The sequence below is a fragment of the Schistocerca nitens genome, chromosome 3, assembly GCF_023898315.1.
Source record: "Schistocerca nitens isolate TAMUIC-IGC-003100 chromosome 3, iqSchNite1.1, whole genome shotgun sequence".
NCBI lineage: Eukaryota > Metazoa > Arthropoda > Insecta > Orthoptera > Acrididae > Schistocerca > Schistocerca nitens.
The window spans coordinates 410,820,579-410,837,648 of NC_064616.1; the positions used below are offsets into that span (position 1 = coordinate 410,820,579).

At 37.9% G+C, this 17,070-nt stretch overlaps 1 non-coding gene across 1 annotated transcript; it reads left to right on the forward strand.

Moving 5' to 3' along the window:
• Window positions 1–7,732: 7,732 nt before the first annotated feature.
• On the forward strand, window positions 7,733–7,807 carry Trnas-uga (transfer RNA serine (anticodon UGA)). The gene has a single exon. It is a non-coding gene; the product is annotated as a tRNA-Ser (tRNA).
• The last annotated feature ends 9,263 nt before the right edge of the window (window positions 7,808–17,070 follow it).

Here is a 17,070-nt window from a genome sequence, read left to right on the forward strand (position 1 = left end):
TGTCCTGAGACTGCTCAGACTTTGGCTTAGGTCTCATCTGTACTACCGTTCCATGTCCAATTTTTGTTTCACTCTCTTGTTCACTTTTAGGAAACCAAACAAAGAACACATTTGGTGACACCATTTGTGGTGGGCTGCATTGCATTTGCAATGGCCTGATTGGCTAACTTCAGTGCTATTTAACTCAGAAATGGCACATTTTTTCTTAACTATTATTTCCCAGCACAACCTACACTGCAACATGTACAAGTTTTTCAGACTCTTTTTGACCACCCTGTATTATGATTTTGTTTCATACATATAGTCTTTGCATTATTTTTTTTAAGAAAATCTTTAGTGTCATGATATTTACTAAACTTCATTATAAAAGAATTTTCCTGCATACTGTTATGAGTTGTCTGATAATCAGTAGTATTAATTAAACATTTTCCATCAATAATGTTGATGTTTCATTTATCAATCATAGTTGTATGTACTTAATTACTTGTCAATTTGTGTTTGTTCATGTGTGGCATCCAACAATGATTTTATTACCAGAGGTCAAGATATTTTTGTTCAATCTTTTCACTTCCACTTATCCTCTCGTGTTGCTTGTGATTTTATGTTTGCATTCATTTTTCTGTGGTAATTTGTAATTTATGCTATCATGATGTATTTTAAAATACTCTTCTTCAGAGTGAACTAACGGAAAGGTCTGACCTCATGTTAAAACCTGGTTAAAATTTTTATTTATTAATTTATTTCATTTAGTAGCAGGGAAACTTTGTGTTGCCCAGGTATTTACTTATAGCTGTGTGTTCATACCTTGAATTCTCTCATCAGTGAAGCTACACTTTTTTGTCATTGCTTACAGTGTTTTGCAAGGCAAAGCACTAGATTGGTAATTATTTTATACATAACATGTCAACATTTATGCCTTGCTCCTGCTGCTCTGGACTCAGATCATGTAAGATTTTAAAGGTCAAACAGACATTCCTGCACTGAAAGTTGTTTTCAATCCAACACTGAGTTTGCAGTCTGCTTTGGCAATATGAGGTCTCGAAAACAATTACACTGTTATCCCTAAGGTAACTAAATACTGTGATCATAACTTATGGGTCGTGATAAATTATCCTTCATGTCACCCAAACAAAACATTATCATGAAATATAGAGAGACCAACTAAAAACTACATAAAAAGTAAAATGCCAAGCTCTATAGGATCTTCTTGTCCTAAAGAAAAAATTAAACTTTCAAGCTAACAGTTAAATTCCAAAATTAATCAGGTTCATTTCCCGTCAAGCCTTTTATTTCAACCATTAATTAAGAGATTACTGATTATGCTGCCTTTGCACATTGAAAACACTATAGCTCTTTAAAATTTTCTCTGTGAGCAGGCCAGACATCAAAATATTCTCAGGATGACATGTTTCTGATAAACATGCAGAAATCAAATTTGCCATTTCCTTTAACAAATTAACAATGACAACTACTACAAACAAAATATACTAATTTCAATATCATTACAAAAATTTAAGTCTAGCACCTGGATAAAGCCAATTAAGTTTAAAAATATTTTTTCCTTGAGAAACTAGGTACCTTAGGAAACAATTAACTCAACAATAATTGTGATACATTAACTATAATTTTATTGTAAATCTACCTAAGTTGAGAAAATAAATAAATACTAAAATTTTGATAAACTGTGAAACAAAAGGAACAATAAACCAAATTCACTTTAATAAATTTAACCTAATATTTCATAACCCACCTCCATTACAATTAAACTATAATGTGCAATATCAGTTATGCAAAATATACTCAGACAAAAAATTGAATAAAATTATTTCTGTTAAATAATATCCCGATTTGCACTGAAAAATTTTCAGTTCTTACAACATACACGCTTAATCTAGTATGACATAAAAAATAACTATCCATAGAAAAAAAACATATGGAAGTTAAATAAGGAAAAATTACCCAGATAGCTAAAGGAGTTATTGGAGCAAAACAGGAGCAAAATAATAAAGCAAATAATTTGACATAACTGGAATAGGCAGTTACAAGCAGGTTTAATTGCATCACAATAATGTTGAGGAATACCAAGACCTACCTCATTAGGATATTTTTGAATTCTAACATAACCTAAAATTTTTTCATTGTAATAAAGCTAAAAAAAGCCTATACTAATTAAAACACAAATAACTAGAAGATGATAATTCAAAATAAATATGAATAAATCATAAAGTATGAATGTGACCTGTAGATGATAAATTTTCTTGTCATTTGTTTCAGTGGTTTGCAAGGCAGAGTACTAGATCACTTATTATTTTATGCATAGTATTCTTTCTAAATATGTAGGAAATGCACACAATAAGCACTAGAGGTGTAACATCTCAACATTCATCCCTTGAACCTATTGAAAGAAAAATTGTAAAATATTTTGATACACTATTCCTAACATGTACATTTTGTGCATCACTATCTTGCAATTAGATCAACATGTGACAGTCTTATATATTGTGGACTGACCTCAACTAGGCCAGAGTTAGAAATACACTGTCCTAATATCCGTATATTTCGACAAATGTTCCACATAAAAATTAGAATTTTTAAACTTGCAATAGAAAACCTGAAAGTTTACTAGTGACTGCAATGTAAAAAAGAATGTACAAAACATTTTTGTGATTTGTCAGTAATAATTTCCTCTGCCAACGATCTGCAAAATGCTACAGCTGAAGTACATTTGTTGTACTAAATGCAATCTGAAGTGACCGTACTTTTTGGTCAGTGTGAATTTAAACTGTGGCTGTAAGTGTTACAAGATTTTTATGACATGGCCAAGAATTCTAGAAGGCAGAGTGCTTTGCCCAAACTGGAAGAAAATTGTCAAGTATTAAAAGTTAACATTTTCCTTTTCCATTTTTACAGATTTTGATGAATCTACCACAACATATTTCTGCAGAGAACATAGACTTCCGAACACACGGTCCAATTTTTATGGCTGATTCTTAAAGCAAACCATATCAAATAGTTAAAAATATACCACCAGACTTGTCATAGAGCATGAATGTATGCAGCAGGGTTCCGAAGTTTTTTCTGAACATAATCAGGACTTTTTTTATGAGGACTAGATAAAACACACATAGGCATACAAATCAGAATACAGTATAAGAATGCACTGCACTTTCCCTTATTGATAATTCTGCTTGCTTTTCAACCTCCTTAGTAGGATTTTCTCTTCTTCCTCATCAAGAAAATGCCTAACTGGAGGTAAACAAATGAGTAAGTCATCTTCACCATTAATTCAGCTTCTAATGTGGCCATTGACAAACAGTTTCTCTCAGCTCACCAAGTGTTCATCAAGAGTCTGAAAATTCTTTCTGGAGGAGCATTGAAATGAAGTATAGAAAATACAAAACAGACAGCTTCGAACAGGTTTTCACAGTTTTCATAATGATGAAAGAATTCCATCCACTTATCAGACTTCAGCTCAAAAAAGTACTCCCCTTCCTCCTTGAAAAAGGTGTTTAATTGCACGTATCATTAGAACATCAAATCCTCGTCTATATGAGGTTCAGATTGAGAAATCGCTTCTATGACTTCTGAAAGTGAACACTTTGTCCCTGTTAATGAAAATGGTTTGAAACCTTTGTAAACACTCTCTTCAAAGTTAAATCATTTGACAAGACAGTGTGTACTACGCTGCAAGTAATCAGCCACTTCTCTTTTGAATGTTTTGACATGATCATCATTTGCATACTTCAAGATGACTGAGGGTGTGACAGAGCCAAAATGATCTTCCTCTCTGTGTTTCAGAGAAGTTACAAAGTGGGTCATAGAGTCAGATTTGTCTGCCATAAGTGCGTCATCAGAGTGAAGTTTTGCCTTTAATGGTGCAAAATAACCATCAATGTTCATTGTAAAGCCCTGATATGCCAAAAATAATGTGAGGCCTGACTTTTTCCTGGTGTATACAATGCTCAAATAACTTATGAAAATGCAGCCTTGTGGCTTCATCAACAACTGCTGATATTTCAACAGGAGCACACCCTACCATTTTCAAGGCAAAACTGCAGCAAGTAAGTGTTATGTAAAGGAATTTAAAACCTCTGTTCTCAGAGAAACTCTGGAAAGATAACACTCACTCACACTGTAAACACTAGTGCCATCACAAACCAAAGATGTCAGATTGTAAGAAAATGAAACACTTGCAGCCGTTCTTAGGATGTCATTTATTTTGTAGCTGCCAGTTTTGGCATTTCAATGCACTATCTTCAGGCCTCAGTTTATCCTGAATGGGTTATACAGTTGACGGTTGGAGATAAGAGGTTACTGTTGTAGGTAGTCTGCATAAACCAATTACATTGGCCACTGATGCATTGTATATATGGATCATGATAACTCCTTCAACATCGACTAAGGCCTGAAGATGGCACATTGAAGTGCCGAAACTGGTAGCTACACAATAAATGGCACCTTAAGTACAGCTGTATGTGTTTCATTTTCTTACAATAGTGAACGGCCGTAGTCCTCCAGACCTCCACCCACAAGGATGGACATACAAGAAGATGACTGACGTAAGAAGTTATCAATAGTAAAATTAATTATGAACAGATGAGGTAGCATAAACTCTGTCTCTCTGTTTTCTGACAAGGGAGAGAGGAGGATTTCATGCAGAATTCAAACAAAACTACCATCACTATTTATAAGGTTATTTGCCAATTTAATTTCAGCAGTTTCCTTAATAACAATATCCCAATAGTTGGTCATGCAAGCAAGAATCTCAATGTCATTATATGCCATGGGATGGCCAGTGTCAAGAGAAGATGTGCCAAGATAAGTTTCAGCAATGACAGATTTCCTCGGCTGTTGTACACATGTGTGCTGCTTATGCTCAGTGCACTGGTCCTCCACAGTCCTGATAATGTGACTAATGTATGACATGCCACAACTGCAAGGAATATGGTAGACACCTGCCTTATGCAAACTGAAATCATCCTGAAACTTCCTGGCAGATTAAAACTGTGTGCCGGACGGAGACTCGAGCTCGGGACCTTTGCCTTTTGCGGGCAAGTGCTCTACCAACTGAGCAACCCAAGCATGACTCACGCCCGGTACTCACAGCTTTACTTCTGTCAGTACCTCGTCTCCCACCTTCCAAACTTAACAGAAGCTCTCCTGTGAATCTTGCAGAACTAGCATTCCTGAAAGAAAGGATATTGCGGAGACATGGCTTAGCCACAGCCTAGGGGATGTTTCCAGAGTGAGATTTTCACTCTGCAGCGGAGTGTGCGCTGAAATGAATCTTCCTGGCACATTAAAACTGTGTGCCGGACTGAGACTCGGACTCGGGACCTTTGCCTTTCATGGGCAAGTGCTCTACCAACTGAGCTACCCAAGCACGACTCCCCCGTCCTCACAGCTTTACTTCTGCCAGTACCTCGTCTCCTACCTTCCAAACTTAACAGAAGCTCTCCTGCGAATCTTGCAGAACTAGCACTCCTGAAAGAAAGGATATTGCGGAGACATGGCTTAGCCACAGCCTAGGGGATGTTTCCAGAATGAGATTTTCACTCTGCAGCGGAGTGTGCACTGAAATGAAACTTCCTGGCACATTAAAACTGTGTGCCGGACCGAGACTCGAACTCGGGACCTTTGCCTTTCGTGGGCAAGTGCTCTACCAACTGAGCTACCCAAGCACGACTCACACCCCGTCCTCACAGCTTTACTTCTGCCAGTACCTCGTCTCCTAGCTTCCAAACTTAACAGAAACTCTCCTGCAAACCTTGCAGAACTAGCACTCCTGAAACAAAGGATATTGCGGAGGTATGGCTTAGCCACAGCCTAGGGGATGTTTCCAGAATGAGATTTTCACTCTGCAGCGGAGTGTGCACTGATATCAAACTTCCTGGCAGATTAAAACTGTGTGCCGGACCGAGACTCGAACTCGGGACCTTTGCCTTTTGCAGGCAAGTGCTCTACCTTTTGGAATCAAAAGGGACGCTGATCTTAGATGGTGGTTGAAAAATATACTACACATATTTCCCCAAAATGTGACAAATAATGTTTGACATGCCTCATATCTGTGCAGGACTGATGTACTGAGCATAAGCATCACACCTGCTTACAACTGCTGAGCAAATCTGTCATTGCAGAACCTTATCTTGACACTGGCCATCCCATGGATTATAACAAAATGGGGATTCTGGCATGCACATCCAACTACTGGGATATTGTTATTAAGGAAGCTGTTGAAATTAAATTGGCAAATAACTTTGTAATTAGAGATGGTGGTCTTGTTTAAATTCTGCATGGAATCCTCCTCTCTCCCTTGTCAAAAAACAGAGGGACAGAGTTTATGTTACCACATCTGTTTGTTATTGGACGTGAGTCATCTCTGGTTTGTGATGATGCTAGTTTTTACACACACACACACACACACACACACACACAGAGAGAGAGAGAGAGAGAGTGTGTGTGTGTCTGTCTCCCCAGATTTGCACTGATAACTGGGATTTTAAATTCCTTTGCACAGCACTTACTTGCTGCAGTTTTGCCGTGAAAATAACAGAGTATGTGCCTGTTGAAATATCAGCAATTGTCGCTGACGTCACCCTGCATGGCAAAAATAATTCATCTTCAAGAAAATCTCTGAGTATCTTTAGTGTGTACTCTTGCGAGAGGAAGTAAGATTTGATTGATTTAAAGTTTATCATTATTCACTGTAGGGCCATAGCGAGAGATAGCCAGCTATGCTATGTGGTTTAAAATCTCCTACCATTCAATGTCCATCCAAGCAAAAAAAGTCCTTTAGTTCACCAAGTCCTTTAGTAGATTAGTGGAATCCATTATATATCCTAATAAGTACTTAATAAGTAATTGCTGCTTGGTTTTTGATGTTATTCAAGAGAGGACAGTTACATACCTCTGCAGTTGAGTTTCGATTTATTTTGCATAGCTTGACTTACATACTTTTATTCTTTCCAAAATTAGCGGTTGAATTACCAGCAAAAAAAATGCTGACATTCTTCAGTGGTTAAGATGCTTTAGTAAGCTCACTTTTTATTTCTGCTGCAACTGATTCAGACATACAGGCGTGTTCTTCACAAGAAAAATAACATACCACAAGTGCAAAGGTTTTACTGTGTTGAAACTTCCTGGCAGATTAAAACTGTGTGCCCGACCGAGACTCGAACTCGGGACCTTTGCCTTTCGCGGGCAAGTGCTCTACCAACTGAGCTACCGAAGCACGACTCACCCCGGTACTCACAGCTTTACTTCTGCCAGTACCTCGTCTCTTACCTTCCAAACTTTACAGAAGCTCTCCTGCGAACCTAGCAGAACTAGCACTCCTGAAAGAAAGGATATTGCGGAGACATGGCTTAGCCACAGCCTGGGGGATGTTTCCAGAATGAGATTTTCACTCTGCAGCGGAGTGTGCGCTGATATGAAACTTCCTGGCAGATTAAAACTGTGTGCCCGACCGAGACTCGAACTCGGGACCTTTGCCTTTCGCGGGCAAGTGCTCTACCAACTGAGCTACCGAAGCACGACTCACGCCCGGTACTCACAGCTTTACTTCTGCCAGTACCTCGTCTCCTACCTTCCAGACTTTACAGAAGCTCTCCGCAATATCCTTTCTTTCTGGAGTGCTTGTTCTGCATGGTTCGCAGGAGAGTTTCTGTAAAGTTTGGAAGGTAGGAGACGAGGTACTGGCAGAAGTAAAGCTGTGAGTACCGGGCGTGAGTCGTGCTTCGGTAGCTCAGTTGGTAGAGCAGTTGCCCGTGAAAGGCAAAGGTCCCGAGTTCGAGTCTCGGTCGGGCACACAGTTTTAATCTGCCAGGAAGTTTCATATCAGCGCACACTCCGCTGCAGAGTGAAAATCTCATTCTTTTACTGTGTTATTTGTTGGATGCATCCAAAGAAACACAATAATAAACAGAATTCTCCAACTGCTTAATTGTTTGCTCTTTTGAATATGGATCCAGTACTGTCAAAAGCATTTTCATTGCCTCTGTGTTTCCACTTTTATATTTCTCAGACATTTTTCAATTTAGAAACAAATGTGGGAGAAAACTGTCCCAGCAGCCCCAGAAACATAACCATGGCTATGTTGAACTGAATGCAACACAAAGGATGCTTCTGCTGCTATTACTTTTTCTTTTTCTAGGTTTCTGGTTACCATGTGGGGTAAAAAGAGAACTTACCTTCATTTGTGTTTTCAAGGCTGACTGTTGAATAGAAGTTCTGTGTGTTGCAGTGTTTGCATGTTTTTTACGTCATTTTCGTGTCCATGAGAAACACAGAAATATGAGGAGCACACAGTACAGTGAACATGATGATCATCTTTACCTTTTCAAAACCATGAGTAAACGTTTCACCCTGCACTAGGGAACTTAGTTTTCAATTTTTGTTTCTTTTTCAGCACTGACACTTCTTTTATTTTGCTGTCTAATGTCGAATCCATATTTGTAAAAATGGTTCACAAAGGAAACTACACAACACTGCTTATTTGTTTTTGCAGAGAATCACTAAGCACTATTATGATCATTTTCTGACTTGCTACACAAAAATGTTGGCTGTTGAGTCAATTTTGCAAACGTAGCTCTCCAACTAAAACTAAAAGCATAATTTTAAGTTCCAGTAACTTTTACAAGATTGCATCTCAGTTTTAAACCTATGCTGAACAATTTAAAGTGGAGACCATAATATATGGATTATTGTCCATTTTTGTGTGAATATGATTTTTTTTCCTTTCCTGACAAGGTTTAATCAAGAGTTGGACTGGCAACTGGAAATTCGGAATAATCCTGCCTAATCCAATATACCTGACAGCCTTTATATGCAGGGGGATGTATGTATGTATATTGAACAATTCATTCTGTACCTTATCACCCTTGCAGGACCTTGGTCTGGTGCACATTTATTTTTCAAAATTAGTCTGATGTCCATTGCCTACATAAGATTCAGGAAAACCAGTGATCACTTCAGTTTCAATAATTTCTTATTCGAATACTTTTCTTTGTATATATTTTATTTTCCTTGACACAGACTTGCATGATATCTTAAAGTGTGTTATCAGACCTAGAGAAGGTGGAATATCTCTTGGACTTTTATTGTTCGCTGCATCTAGAGCCAATCATACAGGATAACATCAGTAACACTAAATGATTTTTGTCTGTCTCTAGAAAAAGATGTCACATATCTCAAATTTAACATTGCAACTTGGTTTTTCTCGGAACACTGTTTACATTTACACAGCCCAAAATGAAATCGTTTTGATGAATACTGACATGTGAACATTTGTCACCTTTGTTTAACCATTATGCAGTCATTTTTTTCAACTGATAGGACATCATTAGTTTCTAACTTCTCTTTTGGATATAATTGATTGTTAGATTTAGCATATCAGTTGAAGTTCCTTCAGGAATATAATTCCCTTCTGTTGCTTTTTTGTTGAAAGATTTGCACTAAGAAAGTTAAACTGTTTTCTCACCTGTTTATTAATTATTTAAAATTTCACCTAAAAGTTCAACCATTGTTTCACAGTTCAGATAATCTTTGCATGTGTTTTCTGTTGACTGCTTTAGTTAGTAATTGTTGTAGCCCTCTGCAGTAAGTAGCTAAACATTTTCTGAGTTCTCCATCACCTGCACTGGGAGATTCAAAATACAATATATTTTTAAGCTTTATCTTTTGTGGAGAATGATGTATTACAGCAATTAGAATAAACTTGCAAAAAGTGTTAGCTCCTGTTTATAACTCAGCCTTGAATAATTTTCTTTTTAATTGCCCAGTAAGACTGCAGAATATTTTCATTCATGCTCATCATGCTATCTGAGGTATTAGCTGCCCAATATCATCTAAAGCTATCATCTGCATCTACCCATTTCGTACTTTTACTTACTCCACAAGGAGTGGGGGTGGGAATTATCCCCAACCTCCTTGTGCTGGTCCTTTCTGGTATGAATTGGCAGTTAAAAATTTGGCATGCTGGTTTTTACATTATGTTAATTGCAAGAGACAAAAAAGTAGAACATGTTTGAATTTGGCACATCAGACAGTTACCTTGTTTGATTAGTGTTATTGTAGAAATTCTCCCCTTTTTGCTTTTATTCTTCTGAGTACTTAGCAAGTTGTTGTTTTCTACTTACATGTCTGCAGCTCAACACTACTTTTTAATGAGCAATGATCTTGCCTCATATACATAAATTTATCCAGATTATTCACACATAATTTCCTAGAATGATTTTCTCCTATCAGCCATGTAGTCCTATTGCAGGGCAAAAGAACATTGTTCAAGTACCATTTAATATTAGTTATTAATTTGAAGTAAAGTCTCTGGTTGTGAGTATCGTGGCATCAGCTGTGTTAGTTATAGATATACTACGTATTAGTGAATTTTGAAAATTTGTGCCTGACTGGGACTCAAACCACGATTTCCCACTTATAGGAAGCGGTCACCTTAACCATGTCATCTATCTGTGCATGCCTTCCAGACTGACCCAAACTTTCACATTTCACCATGTCTGCATCTCTATACCATATCCCCTACCTTCACCACAGCACAGCTTTTCCCTGTATTCCAGCACCAGTAAAAATGAGACTATGAGGGATCGAGACCAATGATATTATTGTAGATGTGTATAATGTGACGTGGAATTTTGGGCCAGTCTGGGAGGTGTGCATGGATAGTGGAAGTGGTTAGGGCTACCACTCACTCTAAGTGGGAAATCTGGATGCAAGCCATGGTGCCACACAATTTTTCACCTGTCATTGACAGATAGTATACCCATACCTAACACAGCTGGTACCAAGATATCTGTTGTCAGCGAATTTATTTAGAATTAATTTTGGATGACTGCCAATTGTCATTAATGTCTGATCATCCAGACATGCAAGTATATGTTAGTTATACTTTAAAGCAGAAGGTTTCGGCAACACACTATAAAAAAGAAAAGTATCAAACTTAAGTATCAAGAAAGATCAAAAGGAAACATGAAAACAACCAGAAGTCATCCTTTTTATGAAAGCCTTAAATAGCATATGGAAGACAAATGTGACAGATAATAAATCCATACTTATACTGCTCTGGCCTTGCAGCTACAGGGTGACCCAAAAGTCTTTTAACATTTCAAAATTAAATACTTCACAGAATAATATAGGTAGTGAGGTAAGCCGGCCGCAGTTCTAGGTGCTTCAGTCTCGAACTGAGCGACCGCTACGGTCGCAGGTTCGAATCCTGCTTCGGGCATGGATGTGTGTGATGTCCTTAGGTTAGTTAGGTTGAAGTAGTTCTAAGTTCTAGGGGACTGATGACCTCAGATGTTAAGTCCCATAGGGCTCAGAGCCATTTATCAGTGAGGTAAAAATTAAGATACACATACTTGAAATGGCGTGAGGTTTTACTGAAATAAAACAAAAAAAATTATGCAAAATGACCAAAAGACAGTGCTTCATGTGGTACAAAAGCAATAATTAGCGTAATTATTCATGCTTAGCGAAGATGATGTTCTTTATAACAAATGTTCACCATGTTGGCTGTCGGTCATCAACAGTACCTGAAGTCAAGGGACAATGTTGTGAATGGCACAGTACAGCATATCGGTAGGTATAGTGAGAGATTTCAGTTGGATATTGCCTTTTAGCATCCCTAATGAAGTTGTATGATTGCAGTAGACTTGCTGTCTCAGGTAACCCCACAACTACTAATTACACTGATTGAGGTCTCGGGAACTTGGTGGCTAATCATGATGGATGTAGCGGCTCAGCACGCAATCCTCACCAAATGATGCAAGAGGTCTTTGACATGTGTAGCAATATTGGGTGGAGTACCATCCTGCATAAAAGTTGTGCCTTCCAGCAGGTGTTTTATCAGCCAGGCTAGGGTGCTCTGACTTCTTCTGCAACTAAAGCTCATTTTATACACAATTCTCTTGCAGCATCATGGATGTGTTGTTGACCAGCACTATCTGTTATCCAGTTTTTGCAATCTTTCTTGGTTACAATGAAACCCACATCCTTTCAGGCGTGTGTGTCAATTTCTGCCTCTCTACCTAGATTATTCTATGAATTAGTGCATTTGCAAATGTTGACGGACTTTTGGGATACCCTATAAATTAAATGTGGGGTTGGAGCCTGATGAATTTACAACAAAACATTGTTCATAATTTTTGCAGATGCTTGCTATATGGCAAAAGGGATTCTGGTGTTATATGTTCACATTTTGCTTCAGTAAGGGCAAATCTATTCAACAGAATAACAAACAGATTAGACAAACCGACTGACTTTAGCATGAAAGGTGGCTTAAATGTTCTTCCTAAAGGAAGATTTTCAAGTGTGTTGTCAAATTAAATTAAAATCAACATACTTATTGTCCTGCTTTGTAAGTATAATTGTCAAATGCATTATTTTTTTATATTACAACAGTTGTATTACATGGTTTCCAGTGAGAATGGTCTCTGGGATATGGTAAGAAGTTGAAGATGTACATTTCATTTAAGTGCAATACAGTGAAATGACTTTACATTACAGTATTGCAGTGCTATTTCTAATTATACAGTAACCTAAAACATTGAATTTAAATTCTGCCTTTGAAGATACCAATGGGGTAGGAGGACTTGCATGATAAAAAGGTCTTTAATACAATCATAAACTCTACTACAATGTCTAAATGACATTTAAAGTGCTCTGGTAGGTTGCTGAATACATGTGTACACATGTATATGGTTCCTTTCTGTGCTAATGATAAACCTTTTTGACTTCTTTGTAGAGACTGTTTTTGGTCCTAGGGTTATGTTCACTGCTTTTTGTGACTAGAGAAATGTGGCTAATGACAAAGTAGATTAACATTTTAGAGGCGAGTGACCTAGCTCCTATGTCCCACAGATTTACTCCAAAAAGATGAGGAACGCAGGACCCACATGGCCCGTTTCTTACATTTGTAAATGTATCCCATTTGTTTTATGTCTATTGTCTGTATAAGGATAGTCTATGATGCTTGTAATACCATGGAAAAAGTACAGTTGGCAGCTCCTGTCACTTGTACTGGTGGGAAAGGAATGTTACTTACTTTGGAACATTCCGATTCATCTTGTTACCAAGTGGAACACCTCACTAGGTCACACACAGAGTACAGGGTCTTGATTGTTGTCTATGTTGTCGGTTACACACTTGGATTTGTCTTCAAGATGGTCTTATTTAATGATGTGAGAGAGTTTTTGTTGAATGATAGTGACTCAGAGCTTGATGAACAAGTTTCTAGTTTGGAAAGCAGTGATGGTAAGCTATTGATTTGTCGCATTTTTTCAATAAGTGTATTGTACACCTGAAAGCTAATTTGTATGATTTATGCTGTAGAAGAAGAAGAAGAAGAAGAAGAAGAAGAAGGCATTTCTAATGATGAAGTGTCAGGGAGACCTCAAGATGAAACTGCTGCTGCAGATAATATATCAGAGATACCTCTTTCTCAACCTATCAATCTGCTTCTTTCAGATGGTCAGTGGACAGATGATGGCATTACTGCTTCACAGTTTCTAGTTTTTGGAGAATTGCGTGGAATTCAAATTTAGATTGACCAGAACTCTTTTATGTTTGATCGTTAACTTACTTTTCAGATGAACTGCTGAAGCTGCAAAAACGAGAGACAAACAGCTATGCTAGAACAATTACTGAAAACCTAAATGCTACAGGCAACCTGAAGCAGCTCTCAGTTTGGCATAAGTGGAGTACTGTGAAACTCAGTGAACTGTATAAGTTTTTGGTGTGGTTTTACATGTGTGCCTTGTTAGAAAATGGAAATTTACCAACCATTCTTCTACGAATTCTGTTCTGCAGACTTCCTTTGTAAGAAAGTATTTATCAAAAGATTGTCTTCAGCCAATTCTGTGAATTTTATGTCTCATAGATAATGGAACTTTAATTTTAAAAAATCGAGTACCACACAATCCTATTCACAGGGTAAGACTGACCTTTGATATATTAATGGCAAAAGGTGAAAGAATGTACAAACCAGGTGAAAATTTTACTATAGATGAAGTAATTTGCCCCTATGATGGCAGACTTAGTTTCAAGGTCTACATAAAAAATAAGCCTAACAAATATGGCATAAACTTTTAATGTCATGTGAAAGTGGATATATTTTGAAATATGAAATATATCCTGGTAGTCATGCAAATGCCAATAACAGCATTTTTCATGTAGTAAACAGACCGTGTGAAAGTTTCTATGGAGAGCCCATACTCTACATCTACATCTACATTTATACTCCACAAGCCACCCAACGGTGCGTGGCGGAGGGCACTTTACGTGCCACTGTCATTACCTCCCTTTTCTGTTCCAGTCGCGTATGGTTCGCGGGAAGAACGACTGTCTGAAAGCCTCCGTGCGCGCTCGAAACTCTCTAATTTTACATTCGTGATCTCCTCGGGAGGTATAAGTAGGGGGAAGCAATATATTCGATACCTCATCCAGAAACGTACCCTCTCGAAACCTGGACGGCAAGCTACACCGCGATGCAGAGCGCCTCTCTTGCAGAGTCTGCCACTTGAGTCTACTCTATGCAAATGATCATTTTTACATTAGCCCTGATCCACTCAATCATTTATGGAAAGAAACTAAGGTGCAGTGGGTACAGTAATGGAAAATAAAAAAGGACTAGCTAAAGATCTGGTAGCCCAAAGACTGGAGAAAAAGTTAAGTTTCATTACACATATGAGACCATTTGCTATTTGTCAAATGGAGATACACTAGGGATGTGTTTATTTTGACAAAAAAACAAAATGACAGCATATCTAATGTCAATGTCAGAACAAAGTTTGGAATTATAGAGAAAATGAAACCTGATTGTATTTTGGATTACAATAAAAACAAGGCAGGTGTCGACCGCAGTGACCAGCTAATTGGGCACTACAGTTTTGAGAGGAAACAAAAGGAAGAAATAATTTTTTTCCCATCTTTTCATGATGATGGTCATAAATTTATATGTTTAATATAAAAAGTCAAGGCCTATAAATAAACATCTTCTTGAGGTCATTACTGATCTGGCAAAGGTATTGGTGAACAAAGGTGGCCCTGTTGAATCAACTTCCACCAAAAACATTTTATTTGTAAATAGATTCTTTGGAATACAGTTCCCTAAATTAATTCCAGCTTTGCAAAAGTCATAATGGCCTCAGAAGAGATGTGAAGTTTGTGCAGAAAGAAGCAAGGCAAGATGTGGAAAAGTGGGAAGGAAAGATGTTGTTGTTGTTCTGGTCTTTAGTCCAGAGACTGGTTTGATGCAGCTCTCCATGCTACTCTATCTGTGCAAGCTTCTTCATCTCCCAGTACCTACTGCAACCTACATCCTTCTGAATCTGCTTAGTGTATTTATCTCTTGGTCTACCTCTACGATTTTTACCCTCCAATGCTAAATTTGTGATCCCTTGATGCCTCAGAACATGTCCTACCAACCGATCCCTTCTTCTAGTCGAGGTGTGCCACAAATTTCTATTCTCCCTAATTCTATTCAATATCTCCTCATTAGTTATGTGATAAATCCATCTAATCTTCAGCATTCTTCAGTAGCACCACATTTCGAAAGTTTCTATTCTCTTCTTCTCCTAACTATGTATCGTCCACGTTTCTCTCCCATACATGGCCACACTCCATACAAATACTTTCAGAAACGACTTCCTGACACGTAAATCTATACTCGATGTTAACAAATTTCTCTTCTTCAGAAACGCTTTCCTTGCTATTGCCATTCTACATTTTATATCCTCTCTACTTCGATCAGTTATTTTGCTCCCCAAATAGCAAAACTGATTTAGTACTTTAAGCATCTCATTTCCTAATCTAATTCCCTCAGCATCACACAATTTACTTCGACTACATTCCATTATCCTTGTTTTGCTTTTGTTGATGTTCATCTTATATCCTCCTTTCAAGACACTGTCCATTCCGTTCAACTGCTCTTCCAAGTCCTTTGCTGTCTCTGACAGAATTACAATGTCATCGGCAAACCTCAAAGTTTTTATTTCTTCTCCATGCATTTTAATTCCTACTCCAAATTTTTCTTTTGTTTCCTTTACTGCTTGCTCAATACACAGATTGAATAACATCGGGGATAGGCTACAACCCTGTCTCACTCCCTTCCCAACCACTGCTTCCCTTTCATGCCCCACTCTTATAACTGCCATCTGGTTTCTGTACAAATTGTAAATAGCCTTCCGCTCCCTGTATTTGACCCCTGCCACCTTCAGAATTTGAAAGAGAGTATTCCAGTAAACATTTTCAAAAGCTTCATCTAAGTCTACAAATACTAGAAACATAGGTTTGCCTTCCCTTAATCTATTTTCTAAGATAAGTCGTAGGGTCAGTATTGCCTCACTTGTTCCAACATTTCTACGGAATCCAAACTGATCTTCCCTGAGGTCAGCTTCTAACAGTTTTTCCATTCGTCTGTAAAGAATTCGTGTTAGTGTTTTGCAGCCGTGGCTTATTAAACTGATAGTTTGGTAATTTTCACATCTGTCAACACCTGCTTTCTTTGGGATTGGAATTATTATATTCTTCTTCAAGTCTGAGGGTATTTCGCCTGTCTCATACGTCTTGCTCACCAGATGGTAGAGTTTTGTCAGGGCTGGCTCTCCCAAGGCCATCAGTAGTTGTAATGGAATGTTGTCTACTCCTGGGGCCTTGTTTCGCTATGGTTGCAGGTTTGAATCCTGCCTCGGGCATGGATGTGAGTGATGTCCTTAGGTTAGTTAGGTTCAAGTAGTTCTAAGGGTCTGATTACTGCAGCAGTTAAGTCCCATAGTGCTCAGAGCCATTTGAGCCTTGTTTTGGCTTAGGTCTTTCAGTGCTCTGTCAAACTCTTCACGCAGTATCATATCTCCCATTTCATCCTCATCTACATCCTCTTCCATTTCCATAATATTTTCCTCAAGTACATCACCTTTGTACAGACCCTCTATATACTCCTCCCACCTTTCTGCTTTCTCTTCTTTGCTTAGAACTGGGTTTCCATCTGAGCTCTTGATATTCATACAAACGGTTCTCTTTTCTCCAAATGTCTCTTAAATTTTCATGTAGGCAGTATCTATC